Here is a 15,580-nt window from a genome sequence, read left to right as displayed (position 1 = left end):
TTATGCAATTGAGTTGTAATTTTTAAGTTATAGTTCTAGGCTTAGATCTAGGTGACAAGATCACGAGCAATGGAGAATCTCTTTTTCAAGTTCAATTTTTTTTTTTCAAGATTTGTTTTCTCCAGGCTTAGAAATTTCAGATTTGGTTTATTCCAGATCTGGTTTTTAGGATTGGCAATATGTCAAATCACTCAAGCTCTCAAATTTAAGCATTGATTCAGGTAGGTAGGCTTCTTCAATTGTCTTATCTCCCCCCTCTCATTCCCTCTTCTAACTACCCTTTCTTTCTTAATTTAAGATTTTAATTTCAGTGTTACGTTATTACTTTTCCTTTCCCCCAAGGTTCATGGCTAGTTTATGTGCTGGCTTTGCCCCTCCTAGCCATAGAACCATCATTTTATTATTTTTATTTTAATTGTCTCCCTTTCCCTAAAGCCAAGTAGAGTAATCCTTGTAAGAGTGACTCTCTGGTCAAATAGGGAAGCTCATATTATGATGCGTCCCTCGGGCTAAGTAGAGAAACATACTTGTGAGCCTCTCTCTAACTTTATCCCCTTTCTTTTACTTTATTTTTATTTCAGCATTTTTTTCTTCATTGCTTTTTAATTGCGTGGGTTGTTTATTTTTAGTTATTTATTTATTTAATTTTAATTACGTGGCTTGCGTATTTAAATTCTTAGATGACGAATAGTTAGGACGTTATTTTAGGTACATATGTTTAAGACGGTAGTTACAATTAAATCATAATCATTAATCAGTTTACTTTCGCATTATTAAAATAAGTCAAAAATAAAGTGGCTGCTCTCCCTGTGTTCGATTCGTAGCTACACTGATCCGTACGCTTGCGGTTACATTTTAAATCTTAACAAGTTTTTGGTGTCATTGCCAAGGAGACAGTTCCATGTTATTTTTCGCTTTCTTTTGGTAAATCAGAGTGCTTTGTTTTCTTTGTGTTGTTTTTTTTTTCTTTTATTAAATTCCTGAGAAGAAAAACATTCAATAATAGTTGTATCGGTGGAGGTTGCCAAGCCTCATAGTATGATAAAAACAGGTTTCGCCCTATAGCAGTACCTTAGGAATTGAATTGAGCAACCCCGGGTCCCTGCTGGTAAGTTCTCAAAAAGCTAAAAAAAATCAAATAATAAATCAAAAAAAAAAGTTTTTCTTTCTATTCTTTTGTGCTTGTCTTACTCTAGTTGTGGGTAGTTTTTTATTGCATGAGTGCTAGGGGGTACGTAATACTAAGAATCTGTTAGAAAGAAGAGACCCAACAAGTAGTGACCCTATACCTATACTCTCATTAATACCTTTCAATATGGGAGACCAACAATCAAACCCTCCACCTAAATCTCTGAAAGATAGGTTTTACCCTGCTAGAGCAGCCCAACCTTCCTGCATAGTTCTACCACAAGCCCAGGGCAATAATTTTGAGCTCAAATCTCAGTTTATCACTATGTTGCCCCACTTCCATGGGTTGCCCTCTGATGATGCATACCTATTCCTTAGGGAATTTGAGGAAGTTTGTGTTTTGATTACGGTCCAACAGTTGATTGATAATGATGTAAAATTAAGGTTCATAACTTTTGCACTCAAGGACCAAGCTAAGAAATGGCTCTATGGTCTGCCTACCAATTCCATTGCCACATGGGATGGGTTTACTATAGACTTCCTGAAAAAGTTCTTTCCTTTGCATAAAACCAATAAACTTGAGTGACATTCTTCAATTCGGGTAGAAACCTAGTGAGTCATTCTCCAAATTTATGGAGAGATTTAAGGACCTCCTTTAGGAATTCCCTCACTATGGAATTGATACATGGCAACTTTGTCAAATCATTTATGAGGATATTGTGCTCCAAAGGTTTTACATCTTTTACAGATGAAGATGACACTTGGAACTTTTTGCTTGAATTGGCTGAGAAAATCAGAGAATGGGAGTCTACTCAAGAAATTGAGAGGACAAATAAGGGTTACTTTGGAGAAGGTGTTATGGCCAAAGAGGCTCAACTTGAGAGTCTTTTAAGAGACTCAAAGCCATAGTAGTCAAAGGACCTGCCCAACTGAACCAAATAAATCATTTTATGCCTATGTGTAGTTGGTGCCAATCTCTCACTCATGTGATGGAGGAGTGCCCTAATATTTCTCATGTGAATGGTTTAAATATAGGTCCTGAAAATGTGAATGCCATGTCCTAAAACAACCCTTATAGTCAGACCTATAATCCAGATTGGAGGAACCATCCTAACTTCTCTTAGAATTAAGCTAATAATCAAGTAGGTCCTAATTTTCAACCCTTGAATCAAGGGCAGTTTGTTCCCCAACAAGCCAATTAAAGGAACATACCCCAATCAGCAGAACAACTTTAGGATCCCCACTCAATCTGCTATTCCACCACCTCCTGTAAATCACCTCCAGGATTTATGAGAGGAGGCGGTGATTTGGCTAGGCTTTCTTCTTTAGAGAAAATCATGGAACTTCTCATGAGTACTTTCATGACAAGCCAACATAACATGGAGAAGCAAATCTCCCAACTTATTAACATTTTGTATGAAAGGGAGAAAGGGAATATGCCTAGTCAGCCTAAACCAAATCCTAGGAATGAGAATATGAATCATCAACCAATTCCAAATCAGTTGAATTCAATTCAAAAGAGTTCACAACAAGAGCCTTCCAACCAATATAATGTTATTTATGCTCTTAAGAGTGGTAGAGAGTACTAACAAAGTGTTCCTAAATCTTCCCCATCTATTACTCCTGTTAACTCTCCTTCTGTTGAGAACACAAGTGTGCCTCTTATTCCAGGTTCGTCTGATGAACCTAAAGATTCTTCTGAAACTAAAGATGATTTGGCTGAGGAAACCATAAATGATTCTTCTAAAAAAGGGCAAATCCCTAACAGTCCTTATGTTTTCCCTGTCCCCTTTCCTAATCACTAGGTAGAAGCAAACATCCCTCTTTTGGATGCCATATCCCAAATCTCCGCCTATGCAAAGGTCCTAAAAGATTTGTGTACTCACAAACATATCACTAGTATACCCAAAAAGGCGTTCTTAGTAGGTAACATTAGTTCCATAATTACTCAGCCTATAGTTGTCAAGTATAAGGATCCAAGGAGCCCTACCATAGTTTGTGTCATAGGCAACACGTACATTGACCATGCCTTACTTGACCTTGGCACAAGTATGAACCATTTGCCTTACCATATGTATAAGCAACTAGGATTGGGAGAATTGAGAGCCACTGGAACTACTCTTCAGTTAGTAGATAGATCTGTTAAGATTCCTAAAGGGATGGTTGAGGATGTCTTACTTAAAGTTGGGGAATTTTTATTCCCTGTTGATTTCATTGCTTTAGACACCCAACTAGTTGCCAACATTCGAGACCATATTCCAATTATTCTTGGTAGACCATTCCTTGCAACTAGAAATGCCATAATTAATTGTAGGAACGGTACCATGAAACTTTCTTTTGGAAACACTTCTGTGGATTTTAATGTCATTAAGTTGGGTAAGCAACCAAATCCCTATGAGAAGGAAGTTCATATGCTCCAGGAAATTCCAGATTCCATTAAGACATATTTTGATATTGATTTTGATTCTAAGTTTCAAGAGTGTATGGAACAATTGGGTGGTTTTGATGATGGAATTATGTCTGAGGTTTGGAGTCTCCAACCACCTATAGAGCCCTTAGGACCCGTTTCCAATTTCTTTCCAATTCCATTCTTAAACCTTCTATAGTGGAGCCCCCTAAGCTAGATCTTAAGGAGTTGTCATCTGATTTGAGGTATGTTTTCCTAGGGCCTAACCATACTCTTCCAGTAATAATTTCATCAAATTTGACTTCTAGCTAGGAAAAGCAATTACTTAAAGTGTTAAAATACAATAAGGAAGCCCTAGGTTGGACCATGGCTGACATAAAAGGAATTAGCCTTTTTATTGTTCAACATCATATTCACCTCATTGAGGGGTTTAAACCTTCAATGGAACCCCATAGGAGAGCTAACCCAGTGATGAAAGAAGCCATTCAAAAAGAAATTCTAAAGTGGATGGATAATGGGATCATTTATTACATTTTTTACAGGGGTAAGCATTTTTCCAATAGATCATTTGTGGCCCCCATGAAGAAATTTGGGATCACCCATAAGTTGAAGCCCTTAATTGAGTTGTCATCTTCTGTTTTGGAAGAGGTCATGGATCTTCGCGAACCTCTTTACACTGATGACTAACTTTTAACCAGGTATGACGCCCTTGCATTGTCTTCACTTTTAATTCTTTTCATGCATTGAGGACATTGCATGACTTAAGTGGGGGGAGGAAAACCAATTTTGTTTTTTCCACTTTATTTTTTTATTTTTATTTTTTTTGAGATTGCTAAGGATGAACTTCTACGTTGGCTTTTGGCTAATGATCATACCATTCGGTTGTTGATGTATGAAAATAAAAGTTTTGATTAAGGTACCCAATTTGAATGTATAAAAATCCTATTGAGAAGAAAGAAACAAGCCTGCGTCTTGAGATGGGACTTTCTTTTGAAAAATAAGAGACCCATTTTTTATGGTGTTGGACCAGATGTAAGTCTTTGGTTTCCTTGTACTCTTGATTTGGAGTTGAGATCTTATTTTTAATTTGGCATGAGTTGACAAATGCACAATTTTAAATGAAGTGTGAAATGTGGTATAAAGAAGAGTGAGAGTTGATTCCCTTGGTACTAGACAGGGCATTGTGGCTCAGGAAGCGTGGTGACTTGATCGAAACTCTTAAGGAGGAAACTTCTGAAGAAAAAAAAAACTCTGGCATCACTGTCTATGTGGGCATATGCAAAAAAGCGAAGCTACATAGTAACTTAAGTATCTAGTGTTTGTTCCACTATATCATTCAGGCCGAAAGTAGTGGAGTAGAATAGAGTTTATTAAGTAAAAAAATAAAAACAAAATGTGCAAATGTCATTAATGTTTGGTCAAAAACACTCCAACGCCTTAGTCATTGGTTCCCTATTTCTTCACAAGTGGTTTTGCCTTAAGATAAGGATTTTTTTGGAAAAGATAATGTGAGCTCTAAATTAAAGAAATATGCTTATGCCTGAAATTGATATGGGGCAATAAAAATTCACATGTGGGGGTCCCTTGTAAGAGGAATTATCTTTGCTCCAAATCGGTATGTCACCCTTACCTTTAGCCAAGGTTGGGATTTCGTTTTTCTTGAATTTTGGGTGAATATTCACTGCAAACACCCATGAGACACAACTCGTCCACTAGAGGTGACCTAGGGATTTAAAGGCTTGTTACACATACTAAGTGCAACCGTGATTCCTATGAAAGAGTTATGTTTTTTGTTTTTATTATTTTTCTTTTTGTTTTGTTAGAGGACTAACAAAGTCTAAGTGTGGGAGAATTCAGATGAGCACATTTATGTGTGAAATCTGGGGTAGTAAAACATGCATTTTACATATATAGAATGGAGCTACCTTGGATTTTACTCTCTTTTTGCAGGTTTTATATTTTCAAGGCCTTAAGGACTATCGGGCACTATGTCTCCATTTTTACTCGTAAAGAGGTCATGTTTCTATTTATGGTTTTGAAGAGGATAAAATTTTGAGCAAGATGGATATATTCAATTAAAAGTACACATCCATTTGGTCACCCGTACAAATGATTATTATTTTCGGGTCAGAAAAAGAATAATAGATCAGAATTGAACCGAGATGCAGAACCAGCCCATCTGCAGTTGTCCCAGGGGTATAAAGAATATTCCAAATACCAACAAGGATCAATGGACTACACTCTTAAGTGATTGAAGATTCGTTTTTGATAACAACAACTACCTAGCGTAGTTGGTGAGTTGTAGTGTGCAAAATCCTTTGCTTATTAGGAGGTCTCAAGTTTGAACCTCTTGGCTACCTTTTTTTTTAGGCTTTTTTTAAAAGATTTTCTCTCTCCTACTCATCACTTAAAGGAAGTCGGCCAAGATGGTATAAAGAGAAAAAATAAGAAAGAAAAAAAGAAAAGAAATCGACAAGGGCATGGATAGAATTTTCATTAAAATAAAATATTGTCAAAATCCAAGCAAGACAAATCGGTAAGGGGGTGTTTCTTACGCAAGAAGAGAAAAAAAAAAGGAAGAAATAAATGTTAGAAAAAAAAGGAAGAAATAAATGTTATCCAAATCTTCTCTCTCCTCCACATCATCACCAGAAGATTGTCCAAATCACACAAAGCAAGAAGGAAAATAGTCCAAGGGAGAGAAAAATCAGCCAACAAGGGTTGTGCAAGATTTGAAGAGAGGGAGAAAAAGAAGAGAAAATAAATTAAAAAAAGGAAAGAAAATAAGCAAAAAAATTTTAGAAAATGTCTCCAAGTTTATTTCTCTCTTCTCTCTCCTCTCTCCTCCACATTAGCACTTTTGGTCTCAAAAGATCTCACCCACTAATTGTGGGTTTTCCCCTCTTAAGAAAGAGAAATTTGTTACCCTACCTCCCCATTCCCTATAAATACAACTCATGTAAGAGGAGGAGAGACACTTCATTCTTCTTCTAGGGTTTTTTTTAGTTGCTCTCTCTCTCTCTTTAGTTTTAATTCTTCTTTGTTTTTGCTTTAATCACTTTTGTAATAGATTTTTATTTCAATTAATGCAAGTACTCTTTTATTTTTATTCATTCTTTTATGTTTATGATTTATGCAATTGAGTTGTAATTTTTAAGTTATAGTTCTAGGCTCTAGGTGATAAGATCATGAGCCATGGAGCATCTCCTTTTCAAGTTCAGTCTTTTTTTTCAAGATTTGTTTTTTCCAGGCTTAGAAATTTCAAATTTGGTTCATTCCAGATCTAGTTTTTAGGGTTGGCAGTATCTCAAATCACCCAAGCTTTCAAGTTCAAGCATTGATTTAGGTAGGTAGGCTTCTTCAATTGTCTTCTCTCCCCCCTCTCATTCTCTCTTCTGACTACATTTTCTTTCTTTATTTAGGATTTTAATTTCAGTCATTACATTATTACTTTCCCTTTTCCCCAAGGTTCATGGCTAGTGTATGTGTTGGTTTTACCCCTCCTAGCCATAGAACCATTATTTTATTATTTTTATTTTAATTACCTCCCTTTCCCTAAAGCCAAATAGAGTAACCCTTGTAAGAGTGACTCTCTGGACAAGTAGGAAAGCTCATATTATGATGTATCCCTCGGGCTAAGTAGAGAAACCTACTTGTGAACCTCTCTTTAGCTTTATCCCTTTTCTTTTACTTTATTTTTATTTCGGCTTTTCTTTGTTGCTTTTTAATTGAGTGGGTTGTTTATTTTCAGTTATTTATTTATTTAATTTTAATTACGTGGCTTGCGTATTTAAATTCTTAGATGACGAATGGTTAGGACGTTATTTTAGATACATATGTTTAGGACAATAGTTAGAATTAGATCAAAACCATTAATTGGTTCACTTCGCATGATTAAAAGAAGCCAAAAATAAAGTGGCTACTCTCCCTGTGTTTGACCTGTAGCTACACTGATCCATACACTTGCGGTTACATTTTAAATCCTAACAGTTAGATCAAACACCGAGAAAGATGAAAATAAATAGGCAAAAGATTCACACGACATAGAGATTTAACGAGGTTCACACACCAGGGTGGTGTGCTACGTCCTCGGGCGAAGAAGAAGATGTTTCACTCTGCAGAAGAGATATTACAACCAAGCAGCGACAAGAAAACTCACTTGAAACCCTAGCTTTAAAAAACCCCAAAATATAATGACAATTCTAAACAAGACAAAAGTACGTTATATACTCCAAGTCGCAGGTTGACCCATCGGGTCATCGATCCGGTCAAACCAACCCCTCTGCTTCCATCACAGATCTCAAAAAACTTCCCATTCGGGTCACCACCAAAATATGTCAGATCGGGTCAATCTTCAAAACGGGTCAAGAATTCGAGGCAAACTTAACACATAGGCAAGTGTACATGATATAGATAAGACACCTAGCATTGCATTGGGTTGCATATAAGTATAACTGGTCACTCAAATATTAATCATAAGGTCTTTTAATTAAAGTGTACCTACTACTACTTCAGTACTAGCTTTAGTCTCTTCAGCTGTTAGGGCATAAATGGATCATCACATTGTTGGGTACCGGCAATCCTTGGCGAAGTGTCCGTACGAATGACAATTAAAACATCGGTTTGGAAATGACTCAACGGGAGCAGGAGCTCTCTGTACTATTCCTGGTGCAACCAGAGGACGAAGGGGTCTTGGAGTCGTAGGCACCACACTGGTGTTCGGGAGGAATGATGTAATGCCCGGCCCACTAACTGGTCGGGGTGGATAACCCGAAGGCCTGTAGGGCTACCTATAGGTGGGACCATAGGAGTACGACCCACGAAAACTCTTACTAGGCCACCCGAATCAACATATGGATTTACCTTCTTCCATAATCCTAGAGTAAGGGATGGCTCTCCCTTCTGTTTATCTTCCATTGTCTTGGCTTTTTGCACAATCTGTTCATATTCAATTAAGTCTAACATCTCCAACACTGCACAAATAGATGTCTTCAGCCCCTTCAAAAATTTCTGGGCTTTTTCCTCAACCATCCTCATATGGCGAGGAGCAAAAAAGAACAAAATCTCAAACTGTTGCTAATACTCCAGAACAATTTTGCTTCCTTGAGTTAGCACCATAAACTCCGCCTCCTTGTGGTCTCTAAAGCTTTTGGGATAGTAATTTGATAAGAAAAATTCATTGAATTGTTCCCAAGTAGGCTCTGGGTGAGTTGCCATCAGTATAAGCTTGGAAGCTTTCCACTAAGAATCAACTTTCTTTCTAAGTTGCAACCCAGCACATATAAGCTTTTGTGCCTCTGTGCACTCTATTATGTCAAATACTTTCTCTAACTCTTAGATCCACTGATCCGATTCCAATGGGTCATTACCCACCTTGGTGAAGATGGGTGGCACGTACTTCTTAAAAGATTCCACTACCTTTGCCGAAGTAATGGCTGGTGGATGATAAGGTGGATAGGAAAGGGTGGAGGCATCATAAATTGTGGAGTGCCATATGGTGGAACCGGAGGGGTACCTCCTGGTTGATCTTGAGGTGTAACCTCAGGTGGCATTCCTCCAAGTTGTACTCCAACACCTGTCCCCACTAGAGGGTCCTGTGGTGTAACCCCTCTAGGAGGCTGACCCTGAGGTGCAGGGTTTAAGTATTGCTGCATAGTAGCCATAAAGGTTTGTTGCTGTTGAAGCAACTGCTACTGAAAGGCCCCTTGCGACTATTGTATAAGGGTCACCACATCACCAGGAGTGATGATATGTGGCCAGAATTTCATTCATGGTTGGGTTACTCTAAACTTCCCCCGGATCATGATCCACTTGTGGTGGTGGATGTGAGGTTTGCCCCACGGGTCGAGGACCACCGAAATGAGTGGCCGACCACGAGAGGTACCACGGGCACGACCACCGGATCTGATGCGTACCATGGTGTTTTGTACTTATGTTATTCCAAAACATAAGCAATGATTGAGTGCCACAGCATTTGTATACATATTCACAATCCATGCATTTTATATCACAGGCTACATCGATATACCACACCACATAACCAAATACACCCGCATTAAATATCAATGTATAGTTGGCCTCACAACAATGGTTAACTATGTGGCGAAACACCCCTATTGGCATCTACTTGGGGCCTAGAAGGCGCAAAATACTAAAAATCTCCAACACATGCCAATTTGGGGCCTTGGTACACAGACCGGTGGCCAAGACCGACGAGCAAGGTCGGTAGGGGCCCGCCAGTTGGTGGCCCACCGGTCTCGTCCGAGACCATTTTAAAAGGGGTTTTTAAAACCCATATTTCCCACTTTATCTTTTTCTTCTTTCCAAACTCGACTAGAGAAATTTAGGGGTCCTATCCGACGCCTCAACTCACAATTCTCACTCGGTAAATCGGCGTTCCAACCCTTCTTCATCATCTCAAGTACTCAAGTAGGTTCCTTCTCTCCATTTTCTCTTTGAAATCATGTCTTTCGGTATTCTTTTGTTATAGAAACTCATAATATCCTCGTATACTTCATTTCTTCCATGAAATATTTGTTTTCCTGACAATGTGATGATCCATTTATACTTTCCATGATTTGTTGGCCTTAACTGACTGATATATCAATAGAAATCTCAAATTCTTGCCTTAATTTTTCTGTTTTAGGGTTTCCCTCCTCATTTTTCTTTCTTTGTCTCAAATTGATTATTCAAATGTTATTCTTCACTCTCATTGCACACACCCATTTGTAGAGTAGCCATTTCCATTTGTGAGTGAACATTTTTCCTCGCTTTTGATATACATAACCCCTTTCATGATCAATTCTTTGGAAATTTTGGGGGTTTTCTTCATTTCTCTGCTTTCCACTATGAATGGAAATATCATAATGTCTATTCTCTAACAATGGCTTGTAAAATTGTTTGAGCGATTTCATTGTGAGAACACATGAATTTTTCCTTGAGATTTTCTCCACTTTTACTCATGCCTAATCTCCATTGTCTTCAATTAATTGTTTAGGGATTTCCATCCCTTTTCTTTGATTCAATTGTAACCATCGATCATCATGGTACTTATCACTTCCCTTCAATTTGCATTTGGGCATGAAATAGGTTCTCACACTTATTCACTTCCTCATTACATAATTTTCATTTCCTTCCAAGTTCATTTCTCTAATATCATCACATTTTGATATTATCCATGCATTTAGTGGTTCTTTCATTCATGTCATTGTTTACAAGGTTCATCTCACCCCCCCCCCCTTTTTGAAATATGGCTAATCACATTTTTTTCATATTCTCTATTCCTTTACATACACATCTCCCTTGAAATTTTCAGGATGTTATCAAGGAAAGGAAAAGAGGTAGCCTCCTCCTCCAAAAGGAGAAAAACCGCAAAATCCCGAGGGAGGAATGTGGCTTCGGGTTCTTCTACATCATGGGCCCAACCCGTGAGGGAGGCCACTATTGACCCAACTAACTTTGATGAGAGCCTCTTTCACAACACTGAGGAAGCCATTGCCTGGTCCATCCTCTCCGAAAAGCCGGTTATGATGGAGAAGACTGTAATGACTAAGACTTTGAGGATTACCAAATGTTGGAGAAATTCACCTCTCTAGGTTGGGATCCCATGCTTCATCCAGAAGCTCCCTGCTACAAAAATCTTGTTTGATACTTTTATTGCAACTTGGAGGTAGCCTACGCGAATGGGAAGTACTCTCTTATTAGTCTGGTGAAGGGGGTAGATATTATTCTGACGGTGGACTTGTTGGCCGCCATCTTGGGTATTTCCACCGAGGGTGCTCACTGCTACAATCCCCCGAGAATCAAGGATGTGGGTCTGGGTTTGAGAATTGATACAAGAGCACATTTATAGGACCATTTGTGGTAGAAAGGATCGCCCATTATCTGAGATAGTTTACAATGCAAATGCCCGTGTATTCACTTGCTTGGCTCAGTTCAATCTTCTTCCCCGGGTAGGGCACAGGAATCAGGTAAGCTTTATGACAGCTTACATTGCATACTACATCTCCGTGGCCCTGGAAGAAGGTGCTTCTGCCTTTGTCTAATAGGGAGGCCCAGTGCTATTCGTCAAGGACAGAAGTATGAGAGTGTATAGACTACCAAGAGCTCAATAAGCTAACAATCAAGAACCGGTATCCATTGCCTACGATCAACGAATTATTTTATCAATTATAAGGTGCAATTACATTCTCTAAAATTGATCTCCAATCGGGGTACCATCAACTCAAAATTAGAGATTTTGACGTGAAAAGGACCGCCTTTGACTTGTTATGGGCATTATGAGTTCTTGGTCATGCCATGAAAGCATATGGGTGGAAACCTTGGAGAAGTGGTAATGTCGTAAAGTGGCCATTTCAGTCCCCCACCTCAGTTGTGGCAAAGTTATAATGCAAGGGATTGTTGCAAAGTTGTACTGCGAGGGATCATTGCAAGCAAAGGCGTCAAGAGGAATTACAACAAAAGTTGCGTAGACGGGTGGTTTTCCTTTCCTTCCACTCCTTCGGTTGTAGAGGTAGAGATGGTGGGGTGATGCAGAAGGTATGAAAGATGGAGGTTGTTTTCCCATTTTTTTTTTTTTTTTTTCCAATAATTGAATTGGTTGATTTGCATGGTCAGCAGGCTGCAATGTGCCAAGTGGTATAAACCACGCAGCAATAGCAATTCACAACCTCACCTACCCACAAGGCCGCAATAGAGAACTTTAGTTGTTGCAAACTTGCGATTAAGCATTTCAGACTGTTACACTTCCTGTAAGTAAAACCTCCTGCAAAATTTTAAATGTTTCCTAAGAATTCCCTCCACATCCAGAGAGTAGAATATATAACACTTTGCCTGAGCCCTGGACCATTTCATTTCTTTGCAGAAGGCTCCAGGACTTCAACTGGACTTCAACTGGGGTCATCCTCTTGCTCAAGGATGGAGGAGGTTCCTTTTTTTGTTCGTTTTTTTGGATAGTTAAGGCAGGGAAGCATATCACAGCCAGGTGGCTCCAACTCGAGACCTCCTGATGAGCATGGGCTTATTGTGCACCACAGCTCAACAACTGCGCTAGGCAGTTGTTTAAGTTCCTTCTATCATTAACTGACCCAGTAAGCGTTCTTACAAAATTGGGACAAACGCAGACAGCTAAACAGCACTCCTGTTTTGGTTCTGGAACAGATAATAATGCTCAATCAGCTTTCCACCCTGCCTGTGCATCAAATTCCTTTGGAATTCACTTCTGATACTACTGAAATATGGATCTATCCTATTTAAATTCAAATGTTTTTCATACATGAGAATTTGATACAGATCATCTCCCCCTTGGCTATGACAGTTTCCATTTAATAACAATTTGCTAGTATTCAAAAATGGTTAAACAAGCCCCTAGCTACCAACTACAGTTTTATAAAGTACCAAATGGATCGAGTGGACGGCGGTGAGAATTTTAACTGTAAGCTGTTGCAGGTGAGTTTCAAATGTGGAAAGGCTACTACTCTTCAAGGATACTTGGGTGTGTAATCCAAAAGCCAGGCTCGATGATGTCACAATGATCTACAATTACCTTCAGAGAACTTTGAACAGGATCTCTACCTTCAGTGTCATGTATGCTCTCTCCCACCTTAGAGACAAACAGATAAAATAGAATTAAAAAATTCAGGTCAGCTTTGACTAGAAAAGATATTTGATAGATGAAAATAACCATACACAAAGGAGTGCAGGCAAATTTTAGGACACTAAAATCCAGTGTAGAACAGAAACATATTTGTTCATGCTTAGTGTCAGCGAAAAGGAAATATAGATTGAAAGAAAAAAAAAGGTGATGTAACCCATTCCTTGGTGTGTGCTTTTGATTTCCTCTCCCAATTGACTAAATGCATGTCAACAGAAAATGCAACAACAAAAATAATGGTCCAATCTGGTCACTTTTTGCTTCAGAAAGTCGGTTAAGCATCCAACTGTATTTACTGCATCTACACTTTCCCACATGTGACACTATACCCTTGATCCACTGCATTAACATACAAGCACAGCACTCAAAATCATTCAGTTGGCAGGATAGACAGTGACCTTATCTCGGTAAACACAGGATCCTCTACGGAACATGACTGGTAGCCTCTCGTAGTTGATACCAAACTGTTGTAGAAGCAGTTTGTTTTTCTCTTGCGTTTGAGTACCCTGCATAGCAATGATAAAGGAAGTTGAAAAGGAAAGACACCAACACTTGTTATTAGGAATTTTTGTATCTTCAAACCATGTAACACTGCACAGACATAAAGAAACTGAATGTAAGACAAAGCATGACATCAATAGAATGAACAGCTAGAACTAGGGGGTGGTGCAGAATTGAGGCTGAACCGGGTTGACCCTTTGGGCAATCTCAACTGAGACGAACGGGATCTGATTTGATTTTTGAGATCAATAGAATATTTTAGGATTTACTTTATTTAAGGAAATATTTTGTCATTTTATTTGGGAAGATATGTAATATTTTATTTTGGGTAGTTGTTAGTCAATTAGGGAGTTACCAATTTGAGTTTTATTCTATTTATAATTTCATTAGTTAGAACTTAGGAAGTAATTAGGAGTTCGCTAATTTAATTTTGATTTTAATTAGGTAAGTTTAAATTTCCAGTTGTTATATAAAGGCATGTAATCTAAGTTATTAGACAGATTTTGAGAATGATGAATTGAATATTTGGTTGAAAACTTGGTGGTTTTAATTGGTCGTGTGACTGTATTCCTTCCCCTTTTGTGTGATTCTTCTCTTCTCCCCTGCAACTCTGAGTTCTCTCAAGGATTTCTTCCCTTTCTCTACTGGCCCTCCATCACGGGGACTTTAAGCTTAAATCTTTTAAGACAGCTAAATTGGAGTCCAGGAAATCTAAAGCATGGTTAACAAGATCAGAACTGAAACAGAACTAAGCTAATAGTTTTTCATGTGAATTTTTCAAAATCAAAAGTCAGCCAATTCTTGACAATGATCATTAAAATACGTTAACAAGAGCGCACCACTGACCCAGTTCATGAATCATGCCACATATCAGCAGCTACCCCAGAAGTTTTTCAAAGAAGAGTGCTCTACAATTTTCTAAAGTAATTGCTAATAAATTAAAAGGTCTGCCACTGAGAAATGGATTAAGTCTAAAACATACTAGGCTCCTAGCACCCATCTCTTCATTTTCATGTGAACATTTGTAGCCTGCTAAGAAGATGGACATTTATCGCATGCACAATCCAGTCATGGCCTTCCAAATGTTGGACATCAAGTTAAGATCCCATCCTGTATTTCTTTACTTCTGTCAGTAGATTACATTTATCAATAGTGGCTACATTGTCCATGACTAACCAATAAGAGTTAGGGCACAGATCACAAAAATCATCATTCAACCATGCAGTTTACTAGAATTTTATGGATTCGTTTCCACCTTTTTTTGGTGAGCAACAACAGATAAAAAGTCATTTATTAGAGAGAGAGAGAGACACCAAGACCCAGAGGAGATGAGCAAGAAACCCCAGCATGGGGGCAAGCAGGTGAGAGAGGGTGAAACACAAAAACTAAAAGATAAAACAAAGAAGGTAGGAAACTGTGACAATATGAGAGCTTAGTGAACCAGCAAACCCGAGAAGAAGACGATGAAGTGAAGAGGAAGAGAGAGAGGGAGAAAAATGCTTGTGCGATAGATTCAGAAGACCCTCTTATCACGCTAACCTATTGTTTTATATTAAGAAGTCAAATTGCAATAGAAATAAACAATGTAGTGAGCCTAAAGCCTAATTACAAAGGAAAGTATAAGCAAGGATTAAAGTACCGGTATCGGTCGCCGTATCGATCGATCAAAATTAAGATACGTATCGGAGGGTATCGTATCGTATCGGAGATACGCTACGATACGCTAAAGATACGCACATAAATGGATATGAAACACCTTTTTAAACACTTTTGCATAAAAAATTTATTAAAAAAAACTATTGATAACATGTATTATGCATAAACACTAAATTGAGGGTATCGCACTAAGAATTCAAGGTTTGTAGTTGTCCCATAAATGTAAAATCCTTGTT

General features: G+C 38.3%; 1 protein-coding gene and 1 long non-coding RNA gene across 2 annotated transcripts in view; one reads left to right on the top strand and one right to left on the bottom strand.

Moving 5' to 3' along the window:
* Positions 1-15,580, top strand: part of LOC122070838 — an 88,141-nt gene that overhangs the window by 28,774 nt on the left and 43,787 nt on the right. The window lies entirely within an intron of this gene.
* LOC122070839 lies at positions 12,760-15,421 on the bottom strand. The gene is made up of 2 exons (XR_006137987.1): positions 13,586-15,421; positions 12,760-13,136 (listed from the first exon to the last, which is right to left on the bottom strand). It is a non-coding gene; the product is annotated as an uncharacterized LOC122070839 (long non-coding RNA).

This window comes from Macadamia integrifolia, unplaced genomic scaffold (genome assembly GCF_013358625.1).
Source record: "Macadamia integrifolia cultivar HAES 741 unplaced genomic scaffold, SCU_Mint_v3 scaffold_128A, whole genome shotgun sequence".
In the NCBI taxonomy this organism is placed as follows: domain Eukaryota; kingdom Viridiplantae; phylum Streptophyta; class Magnoliopsida; order Proteales; family Proteaceae; genus Macadamia; species Macadamia integrifolia.
The sequence above is the reverse complement of the archived record's forward strand: the minus strand, read 5'-3'. Positions and strand labels throughout refer to the sequence as shown.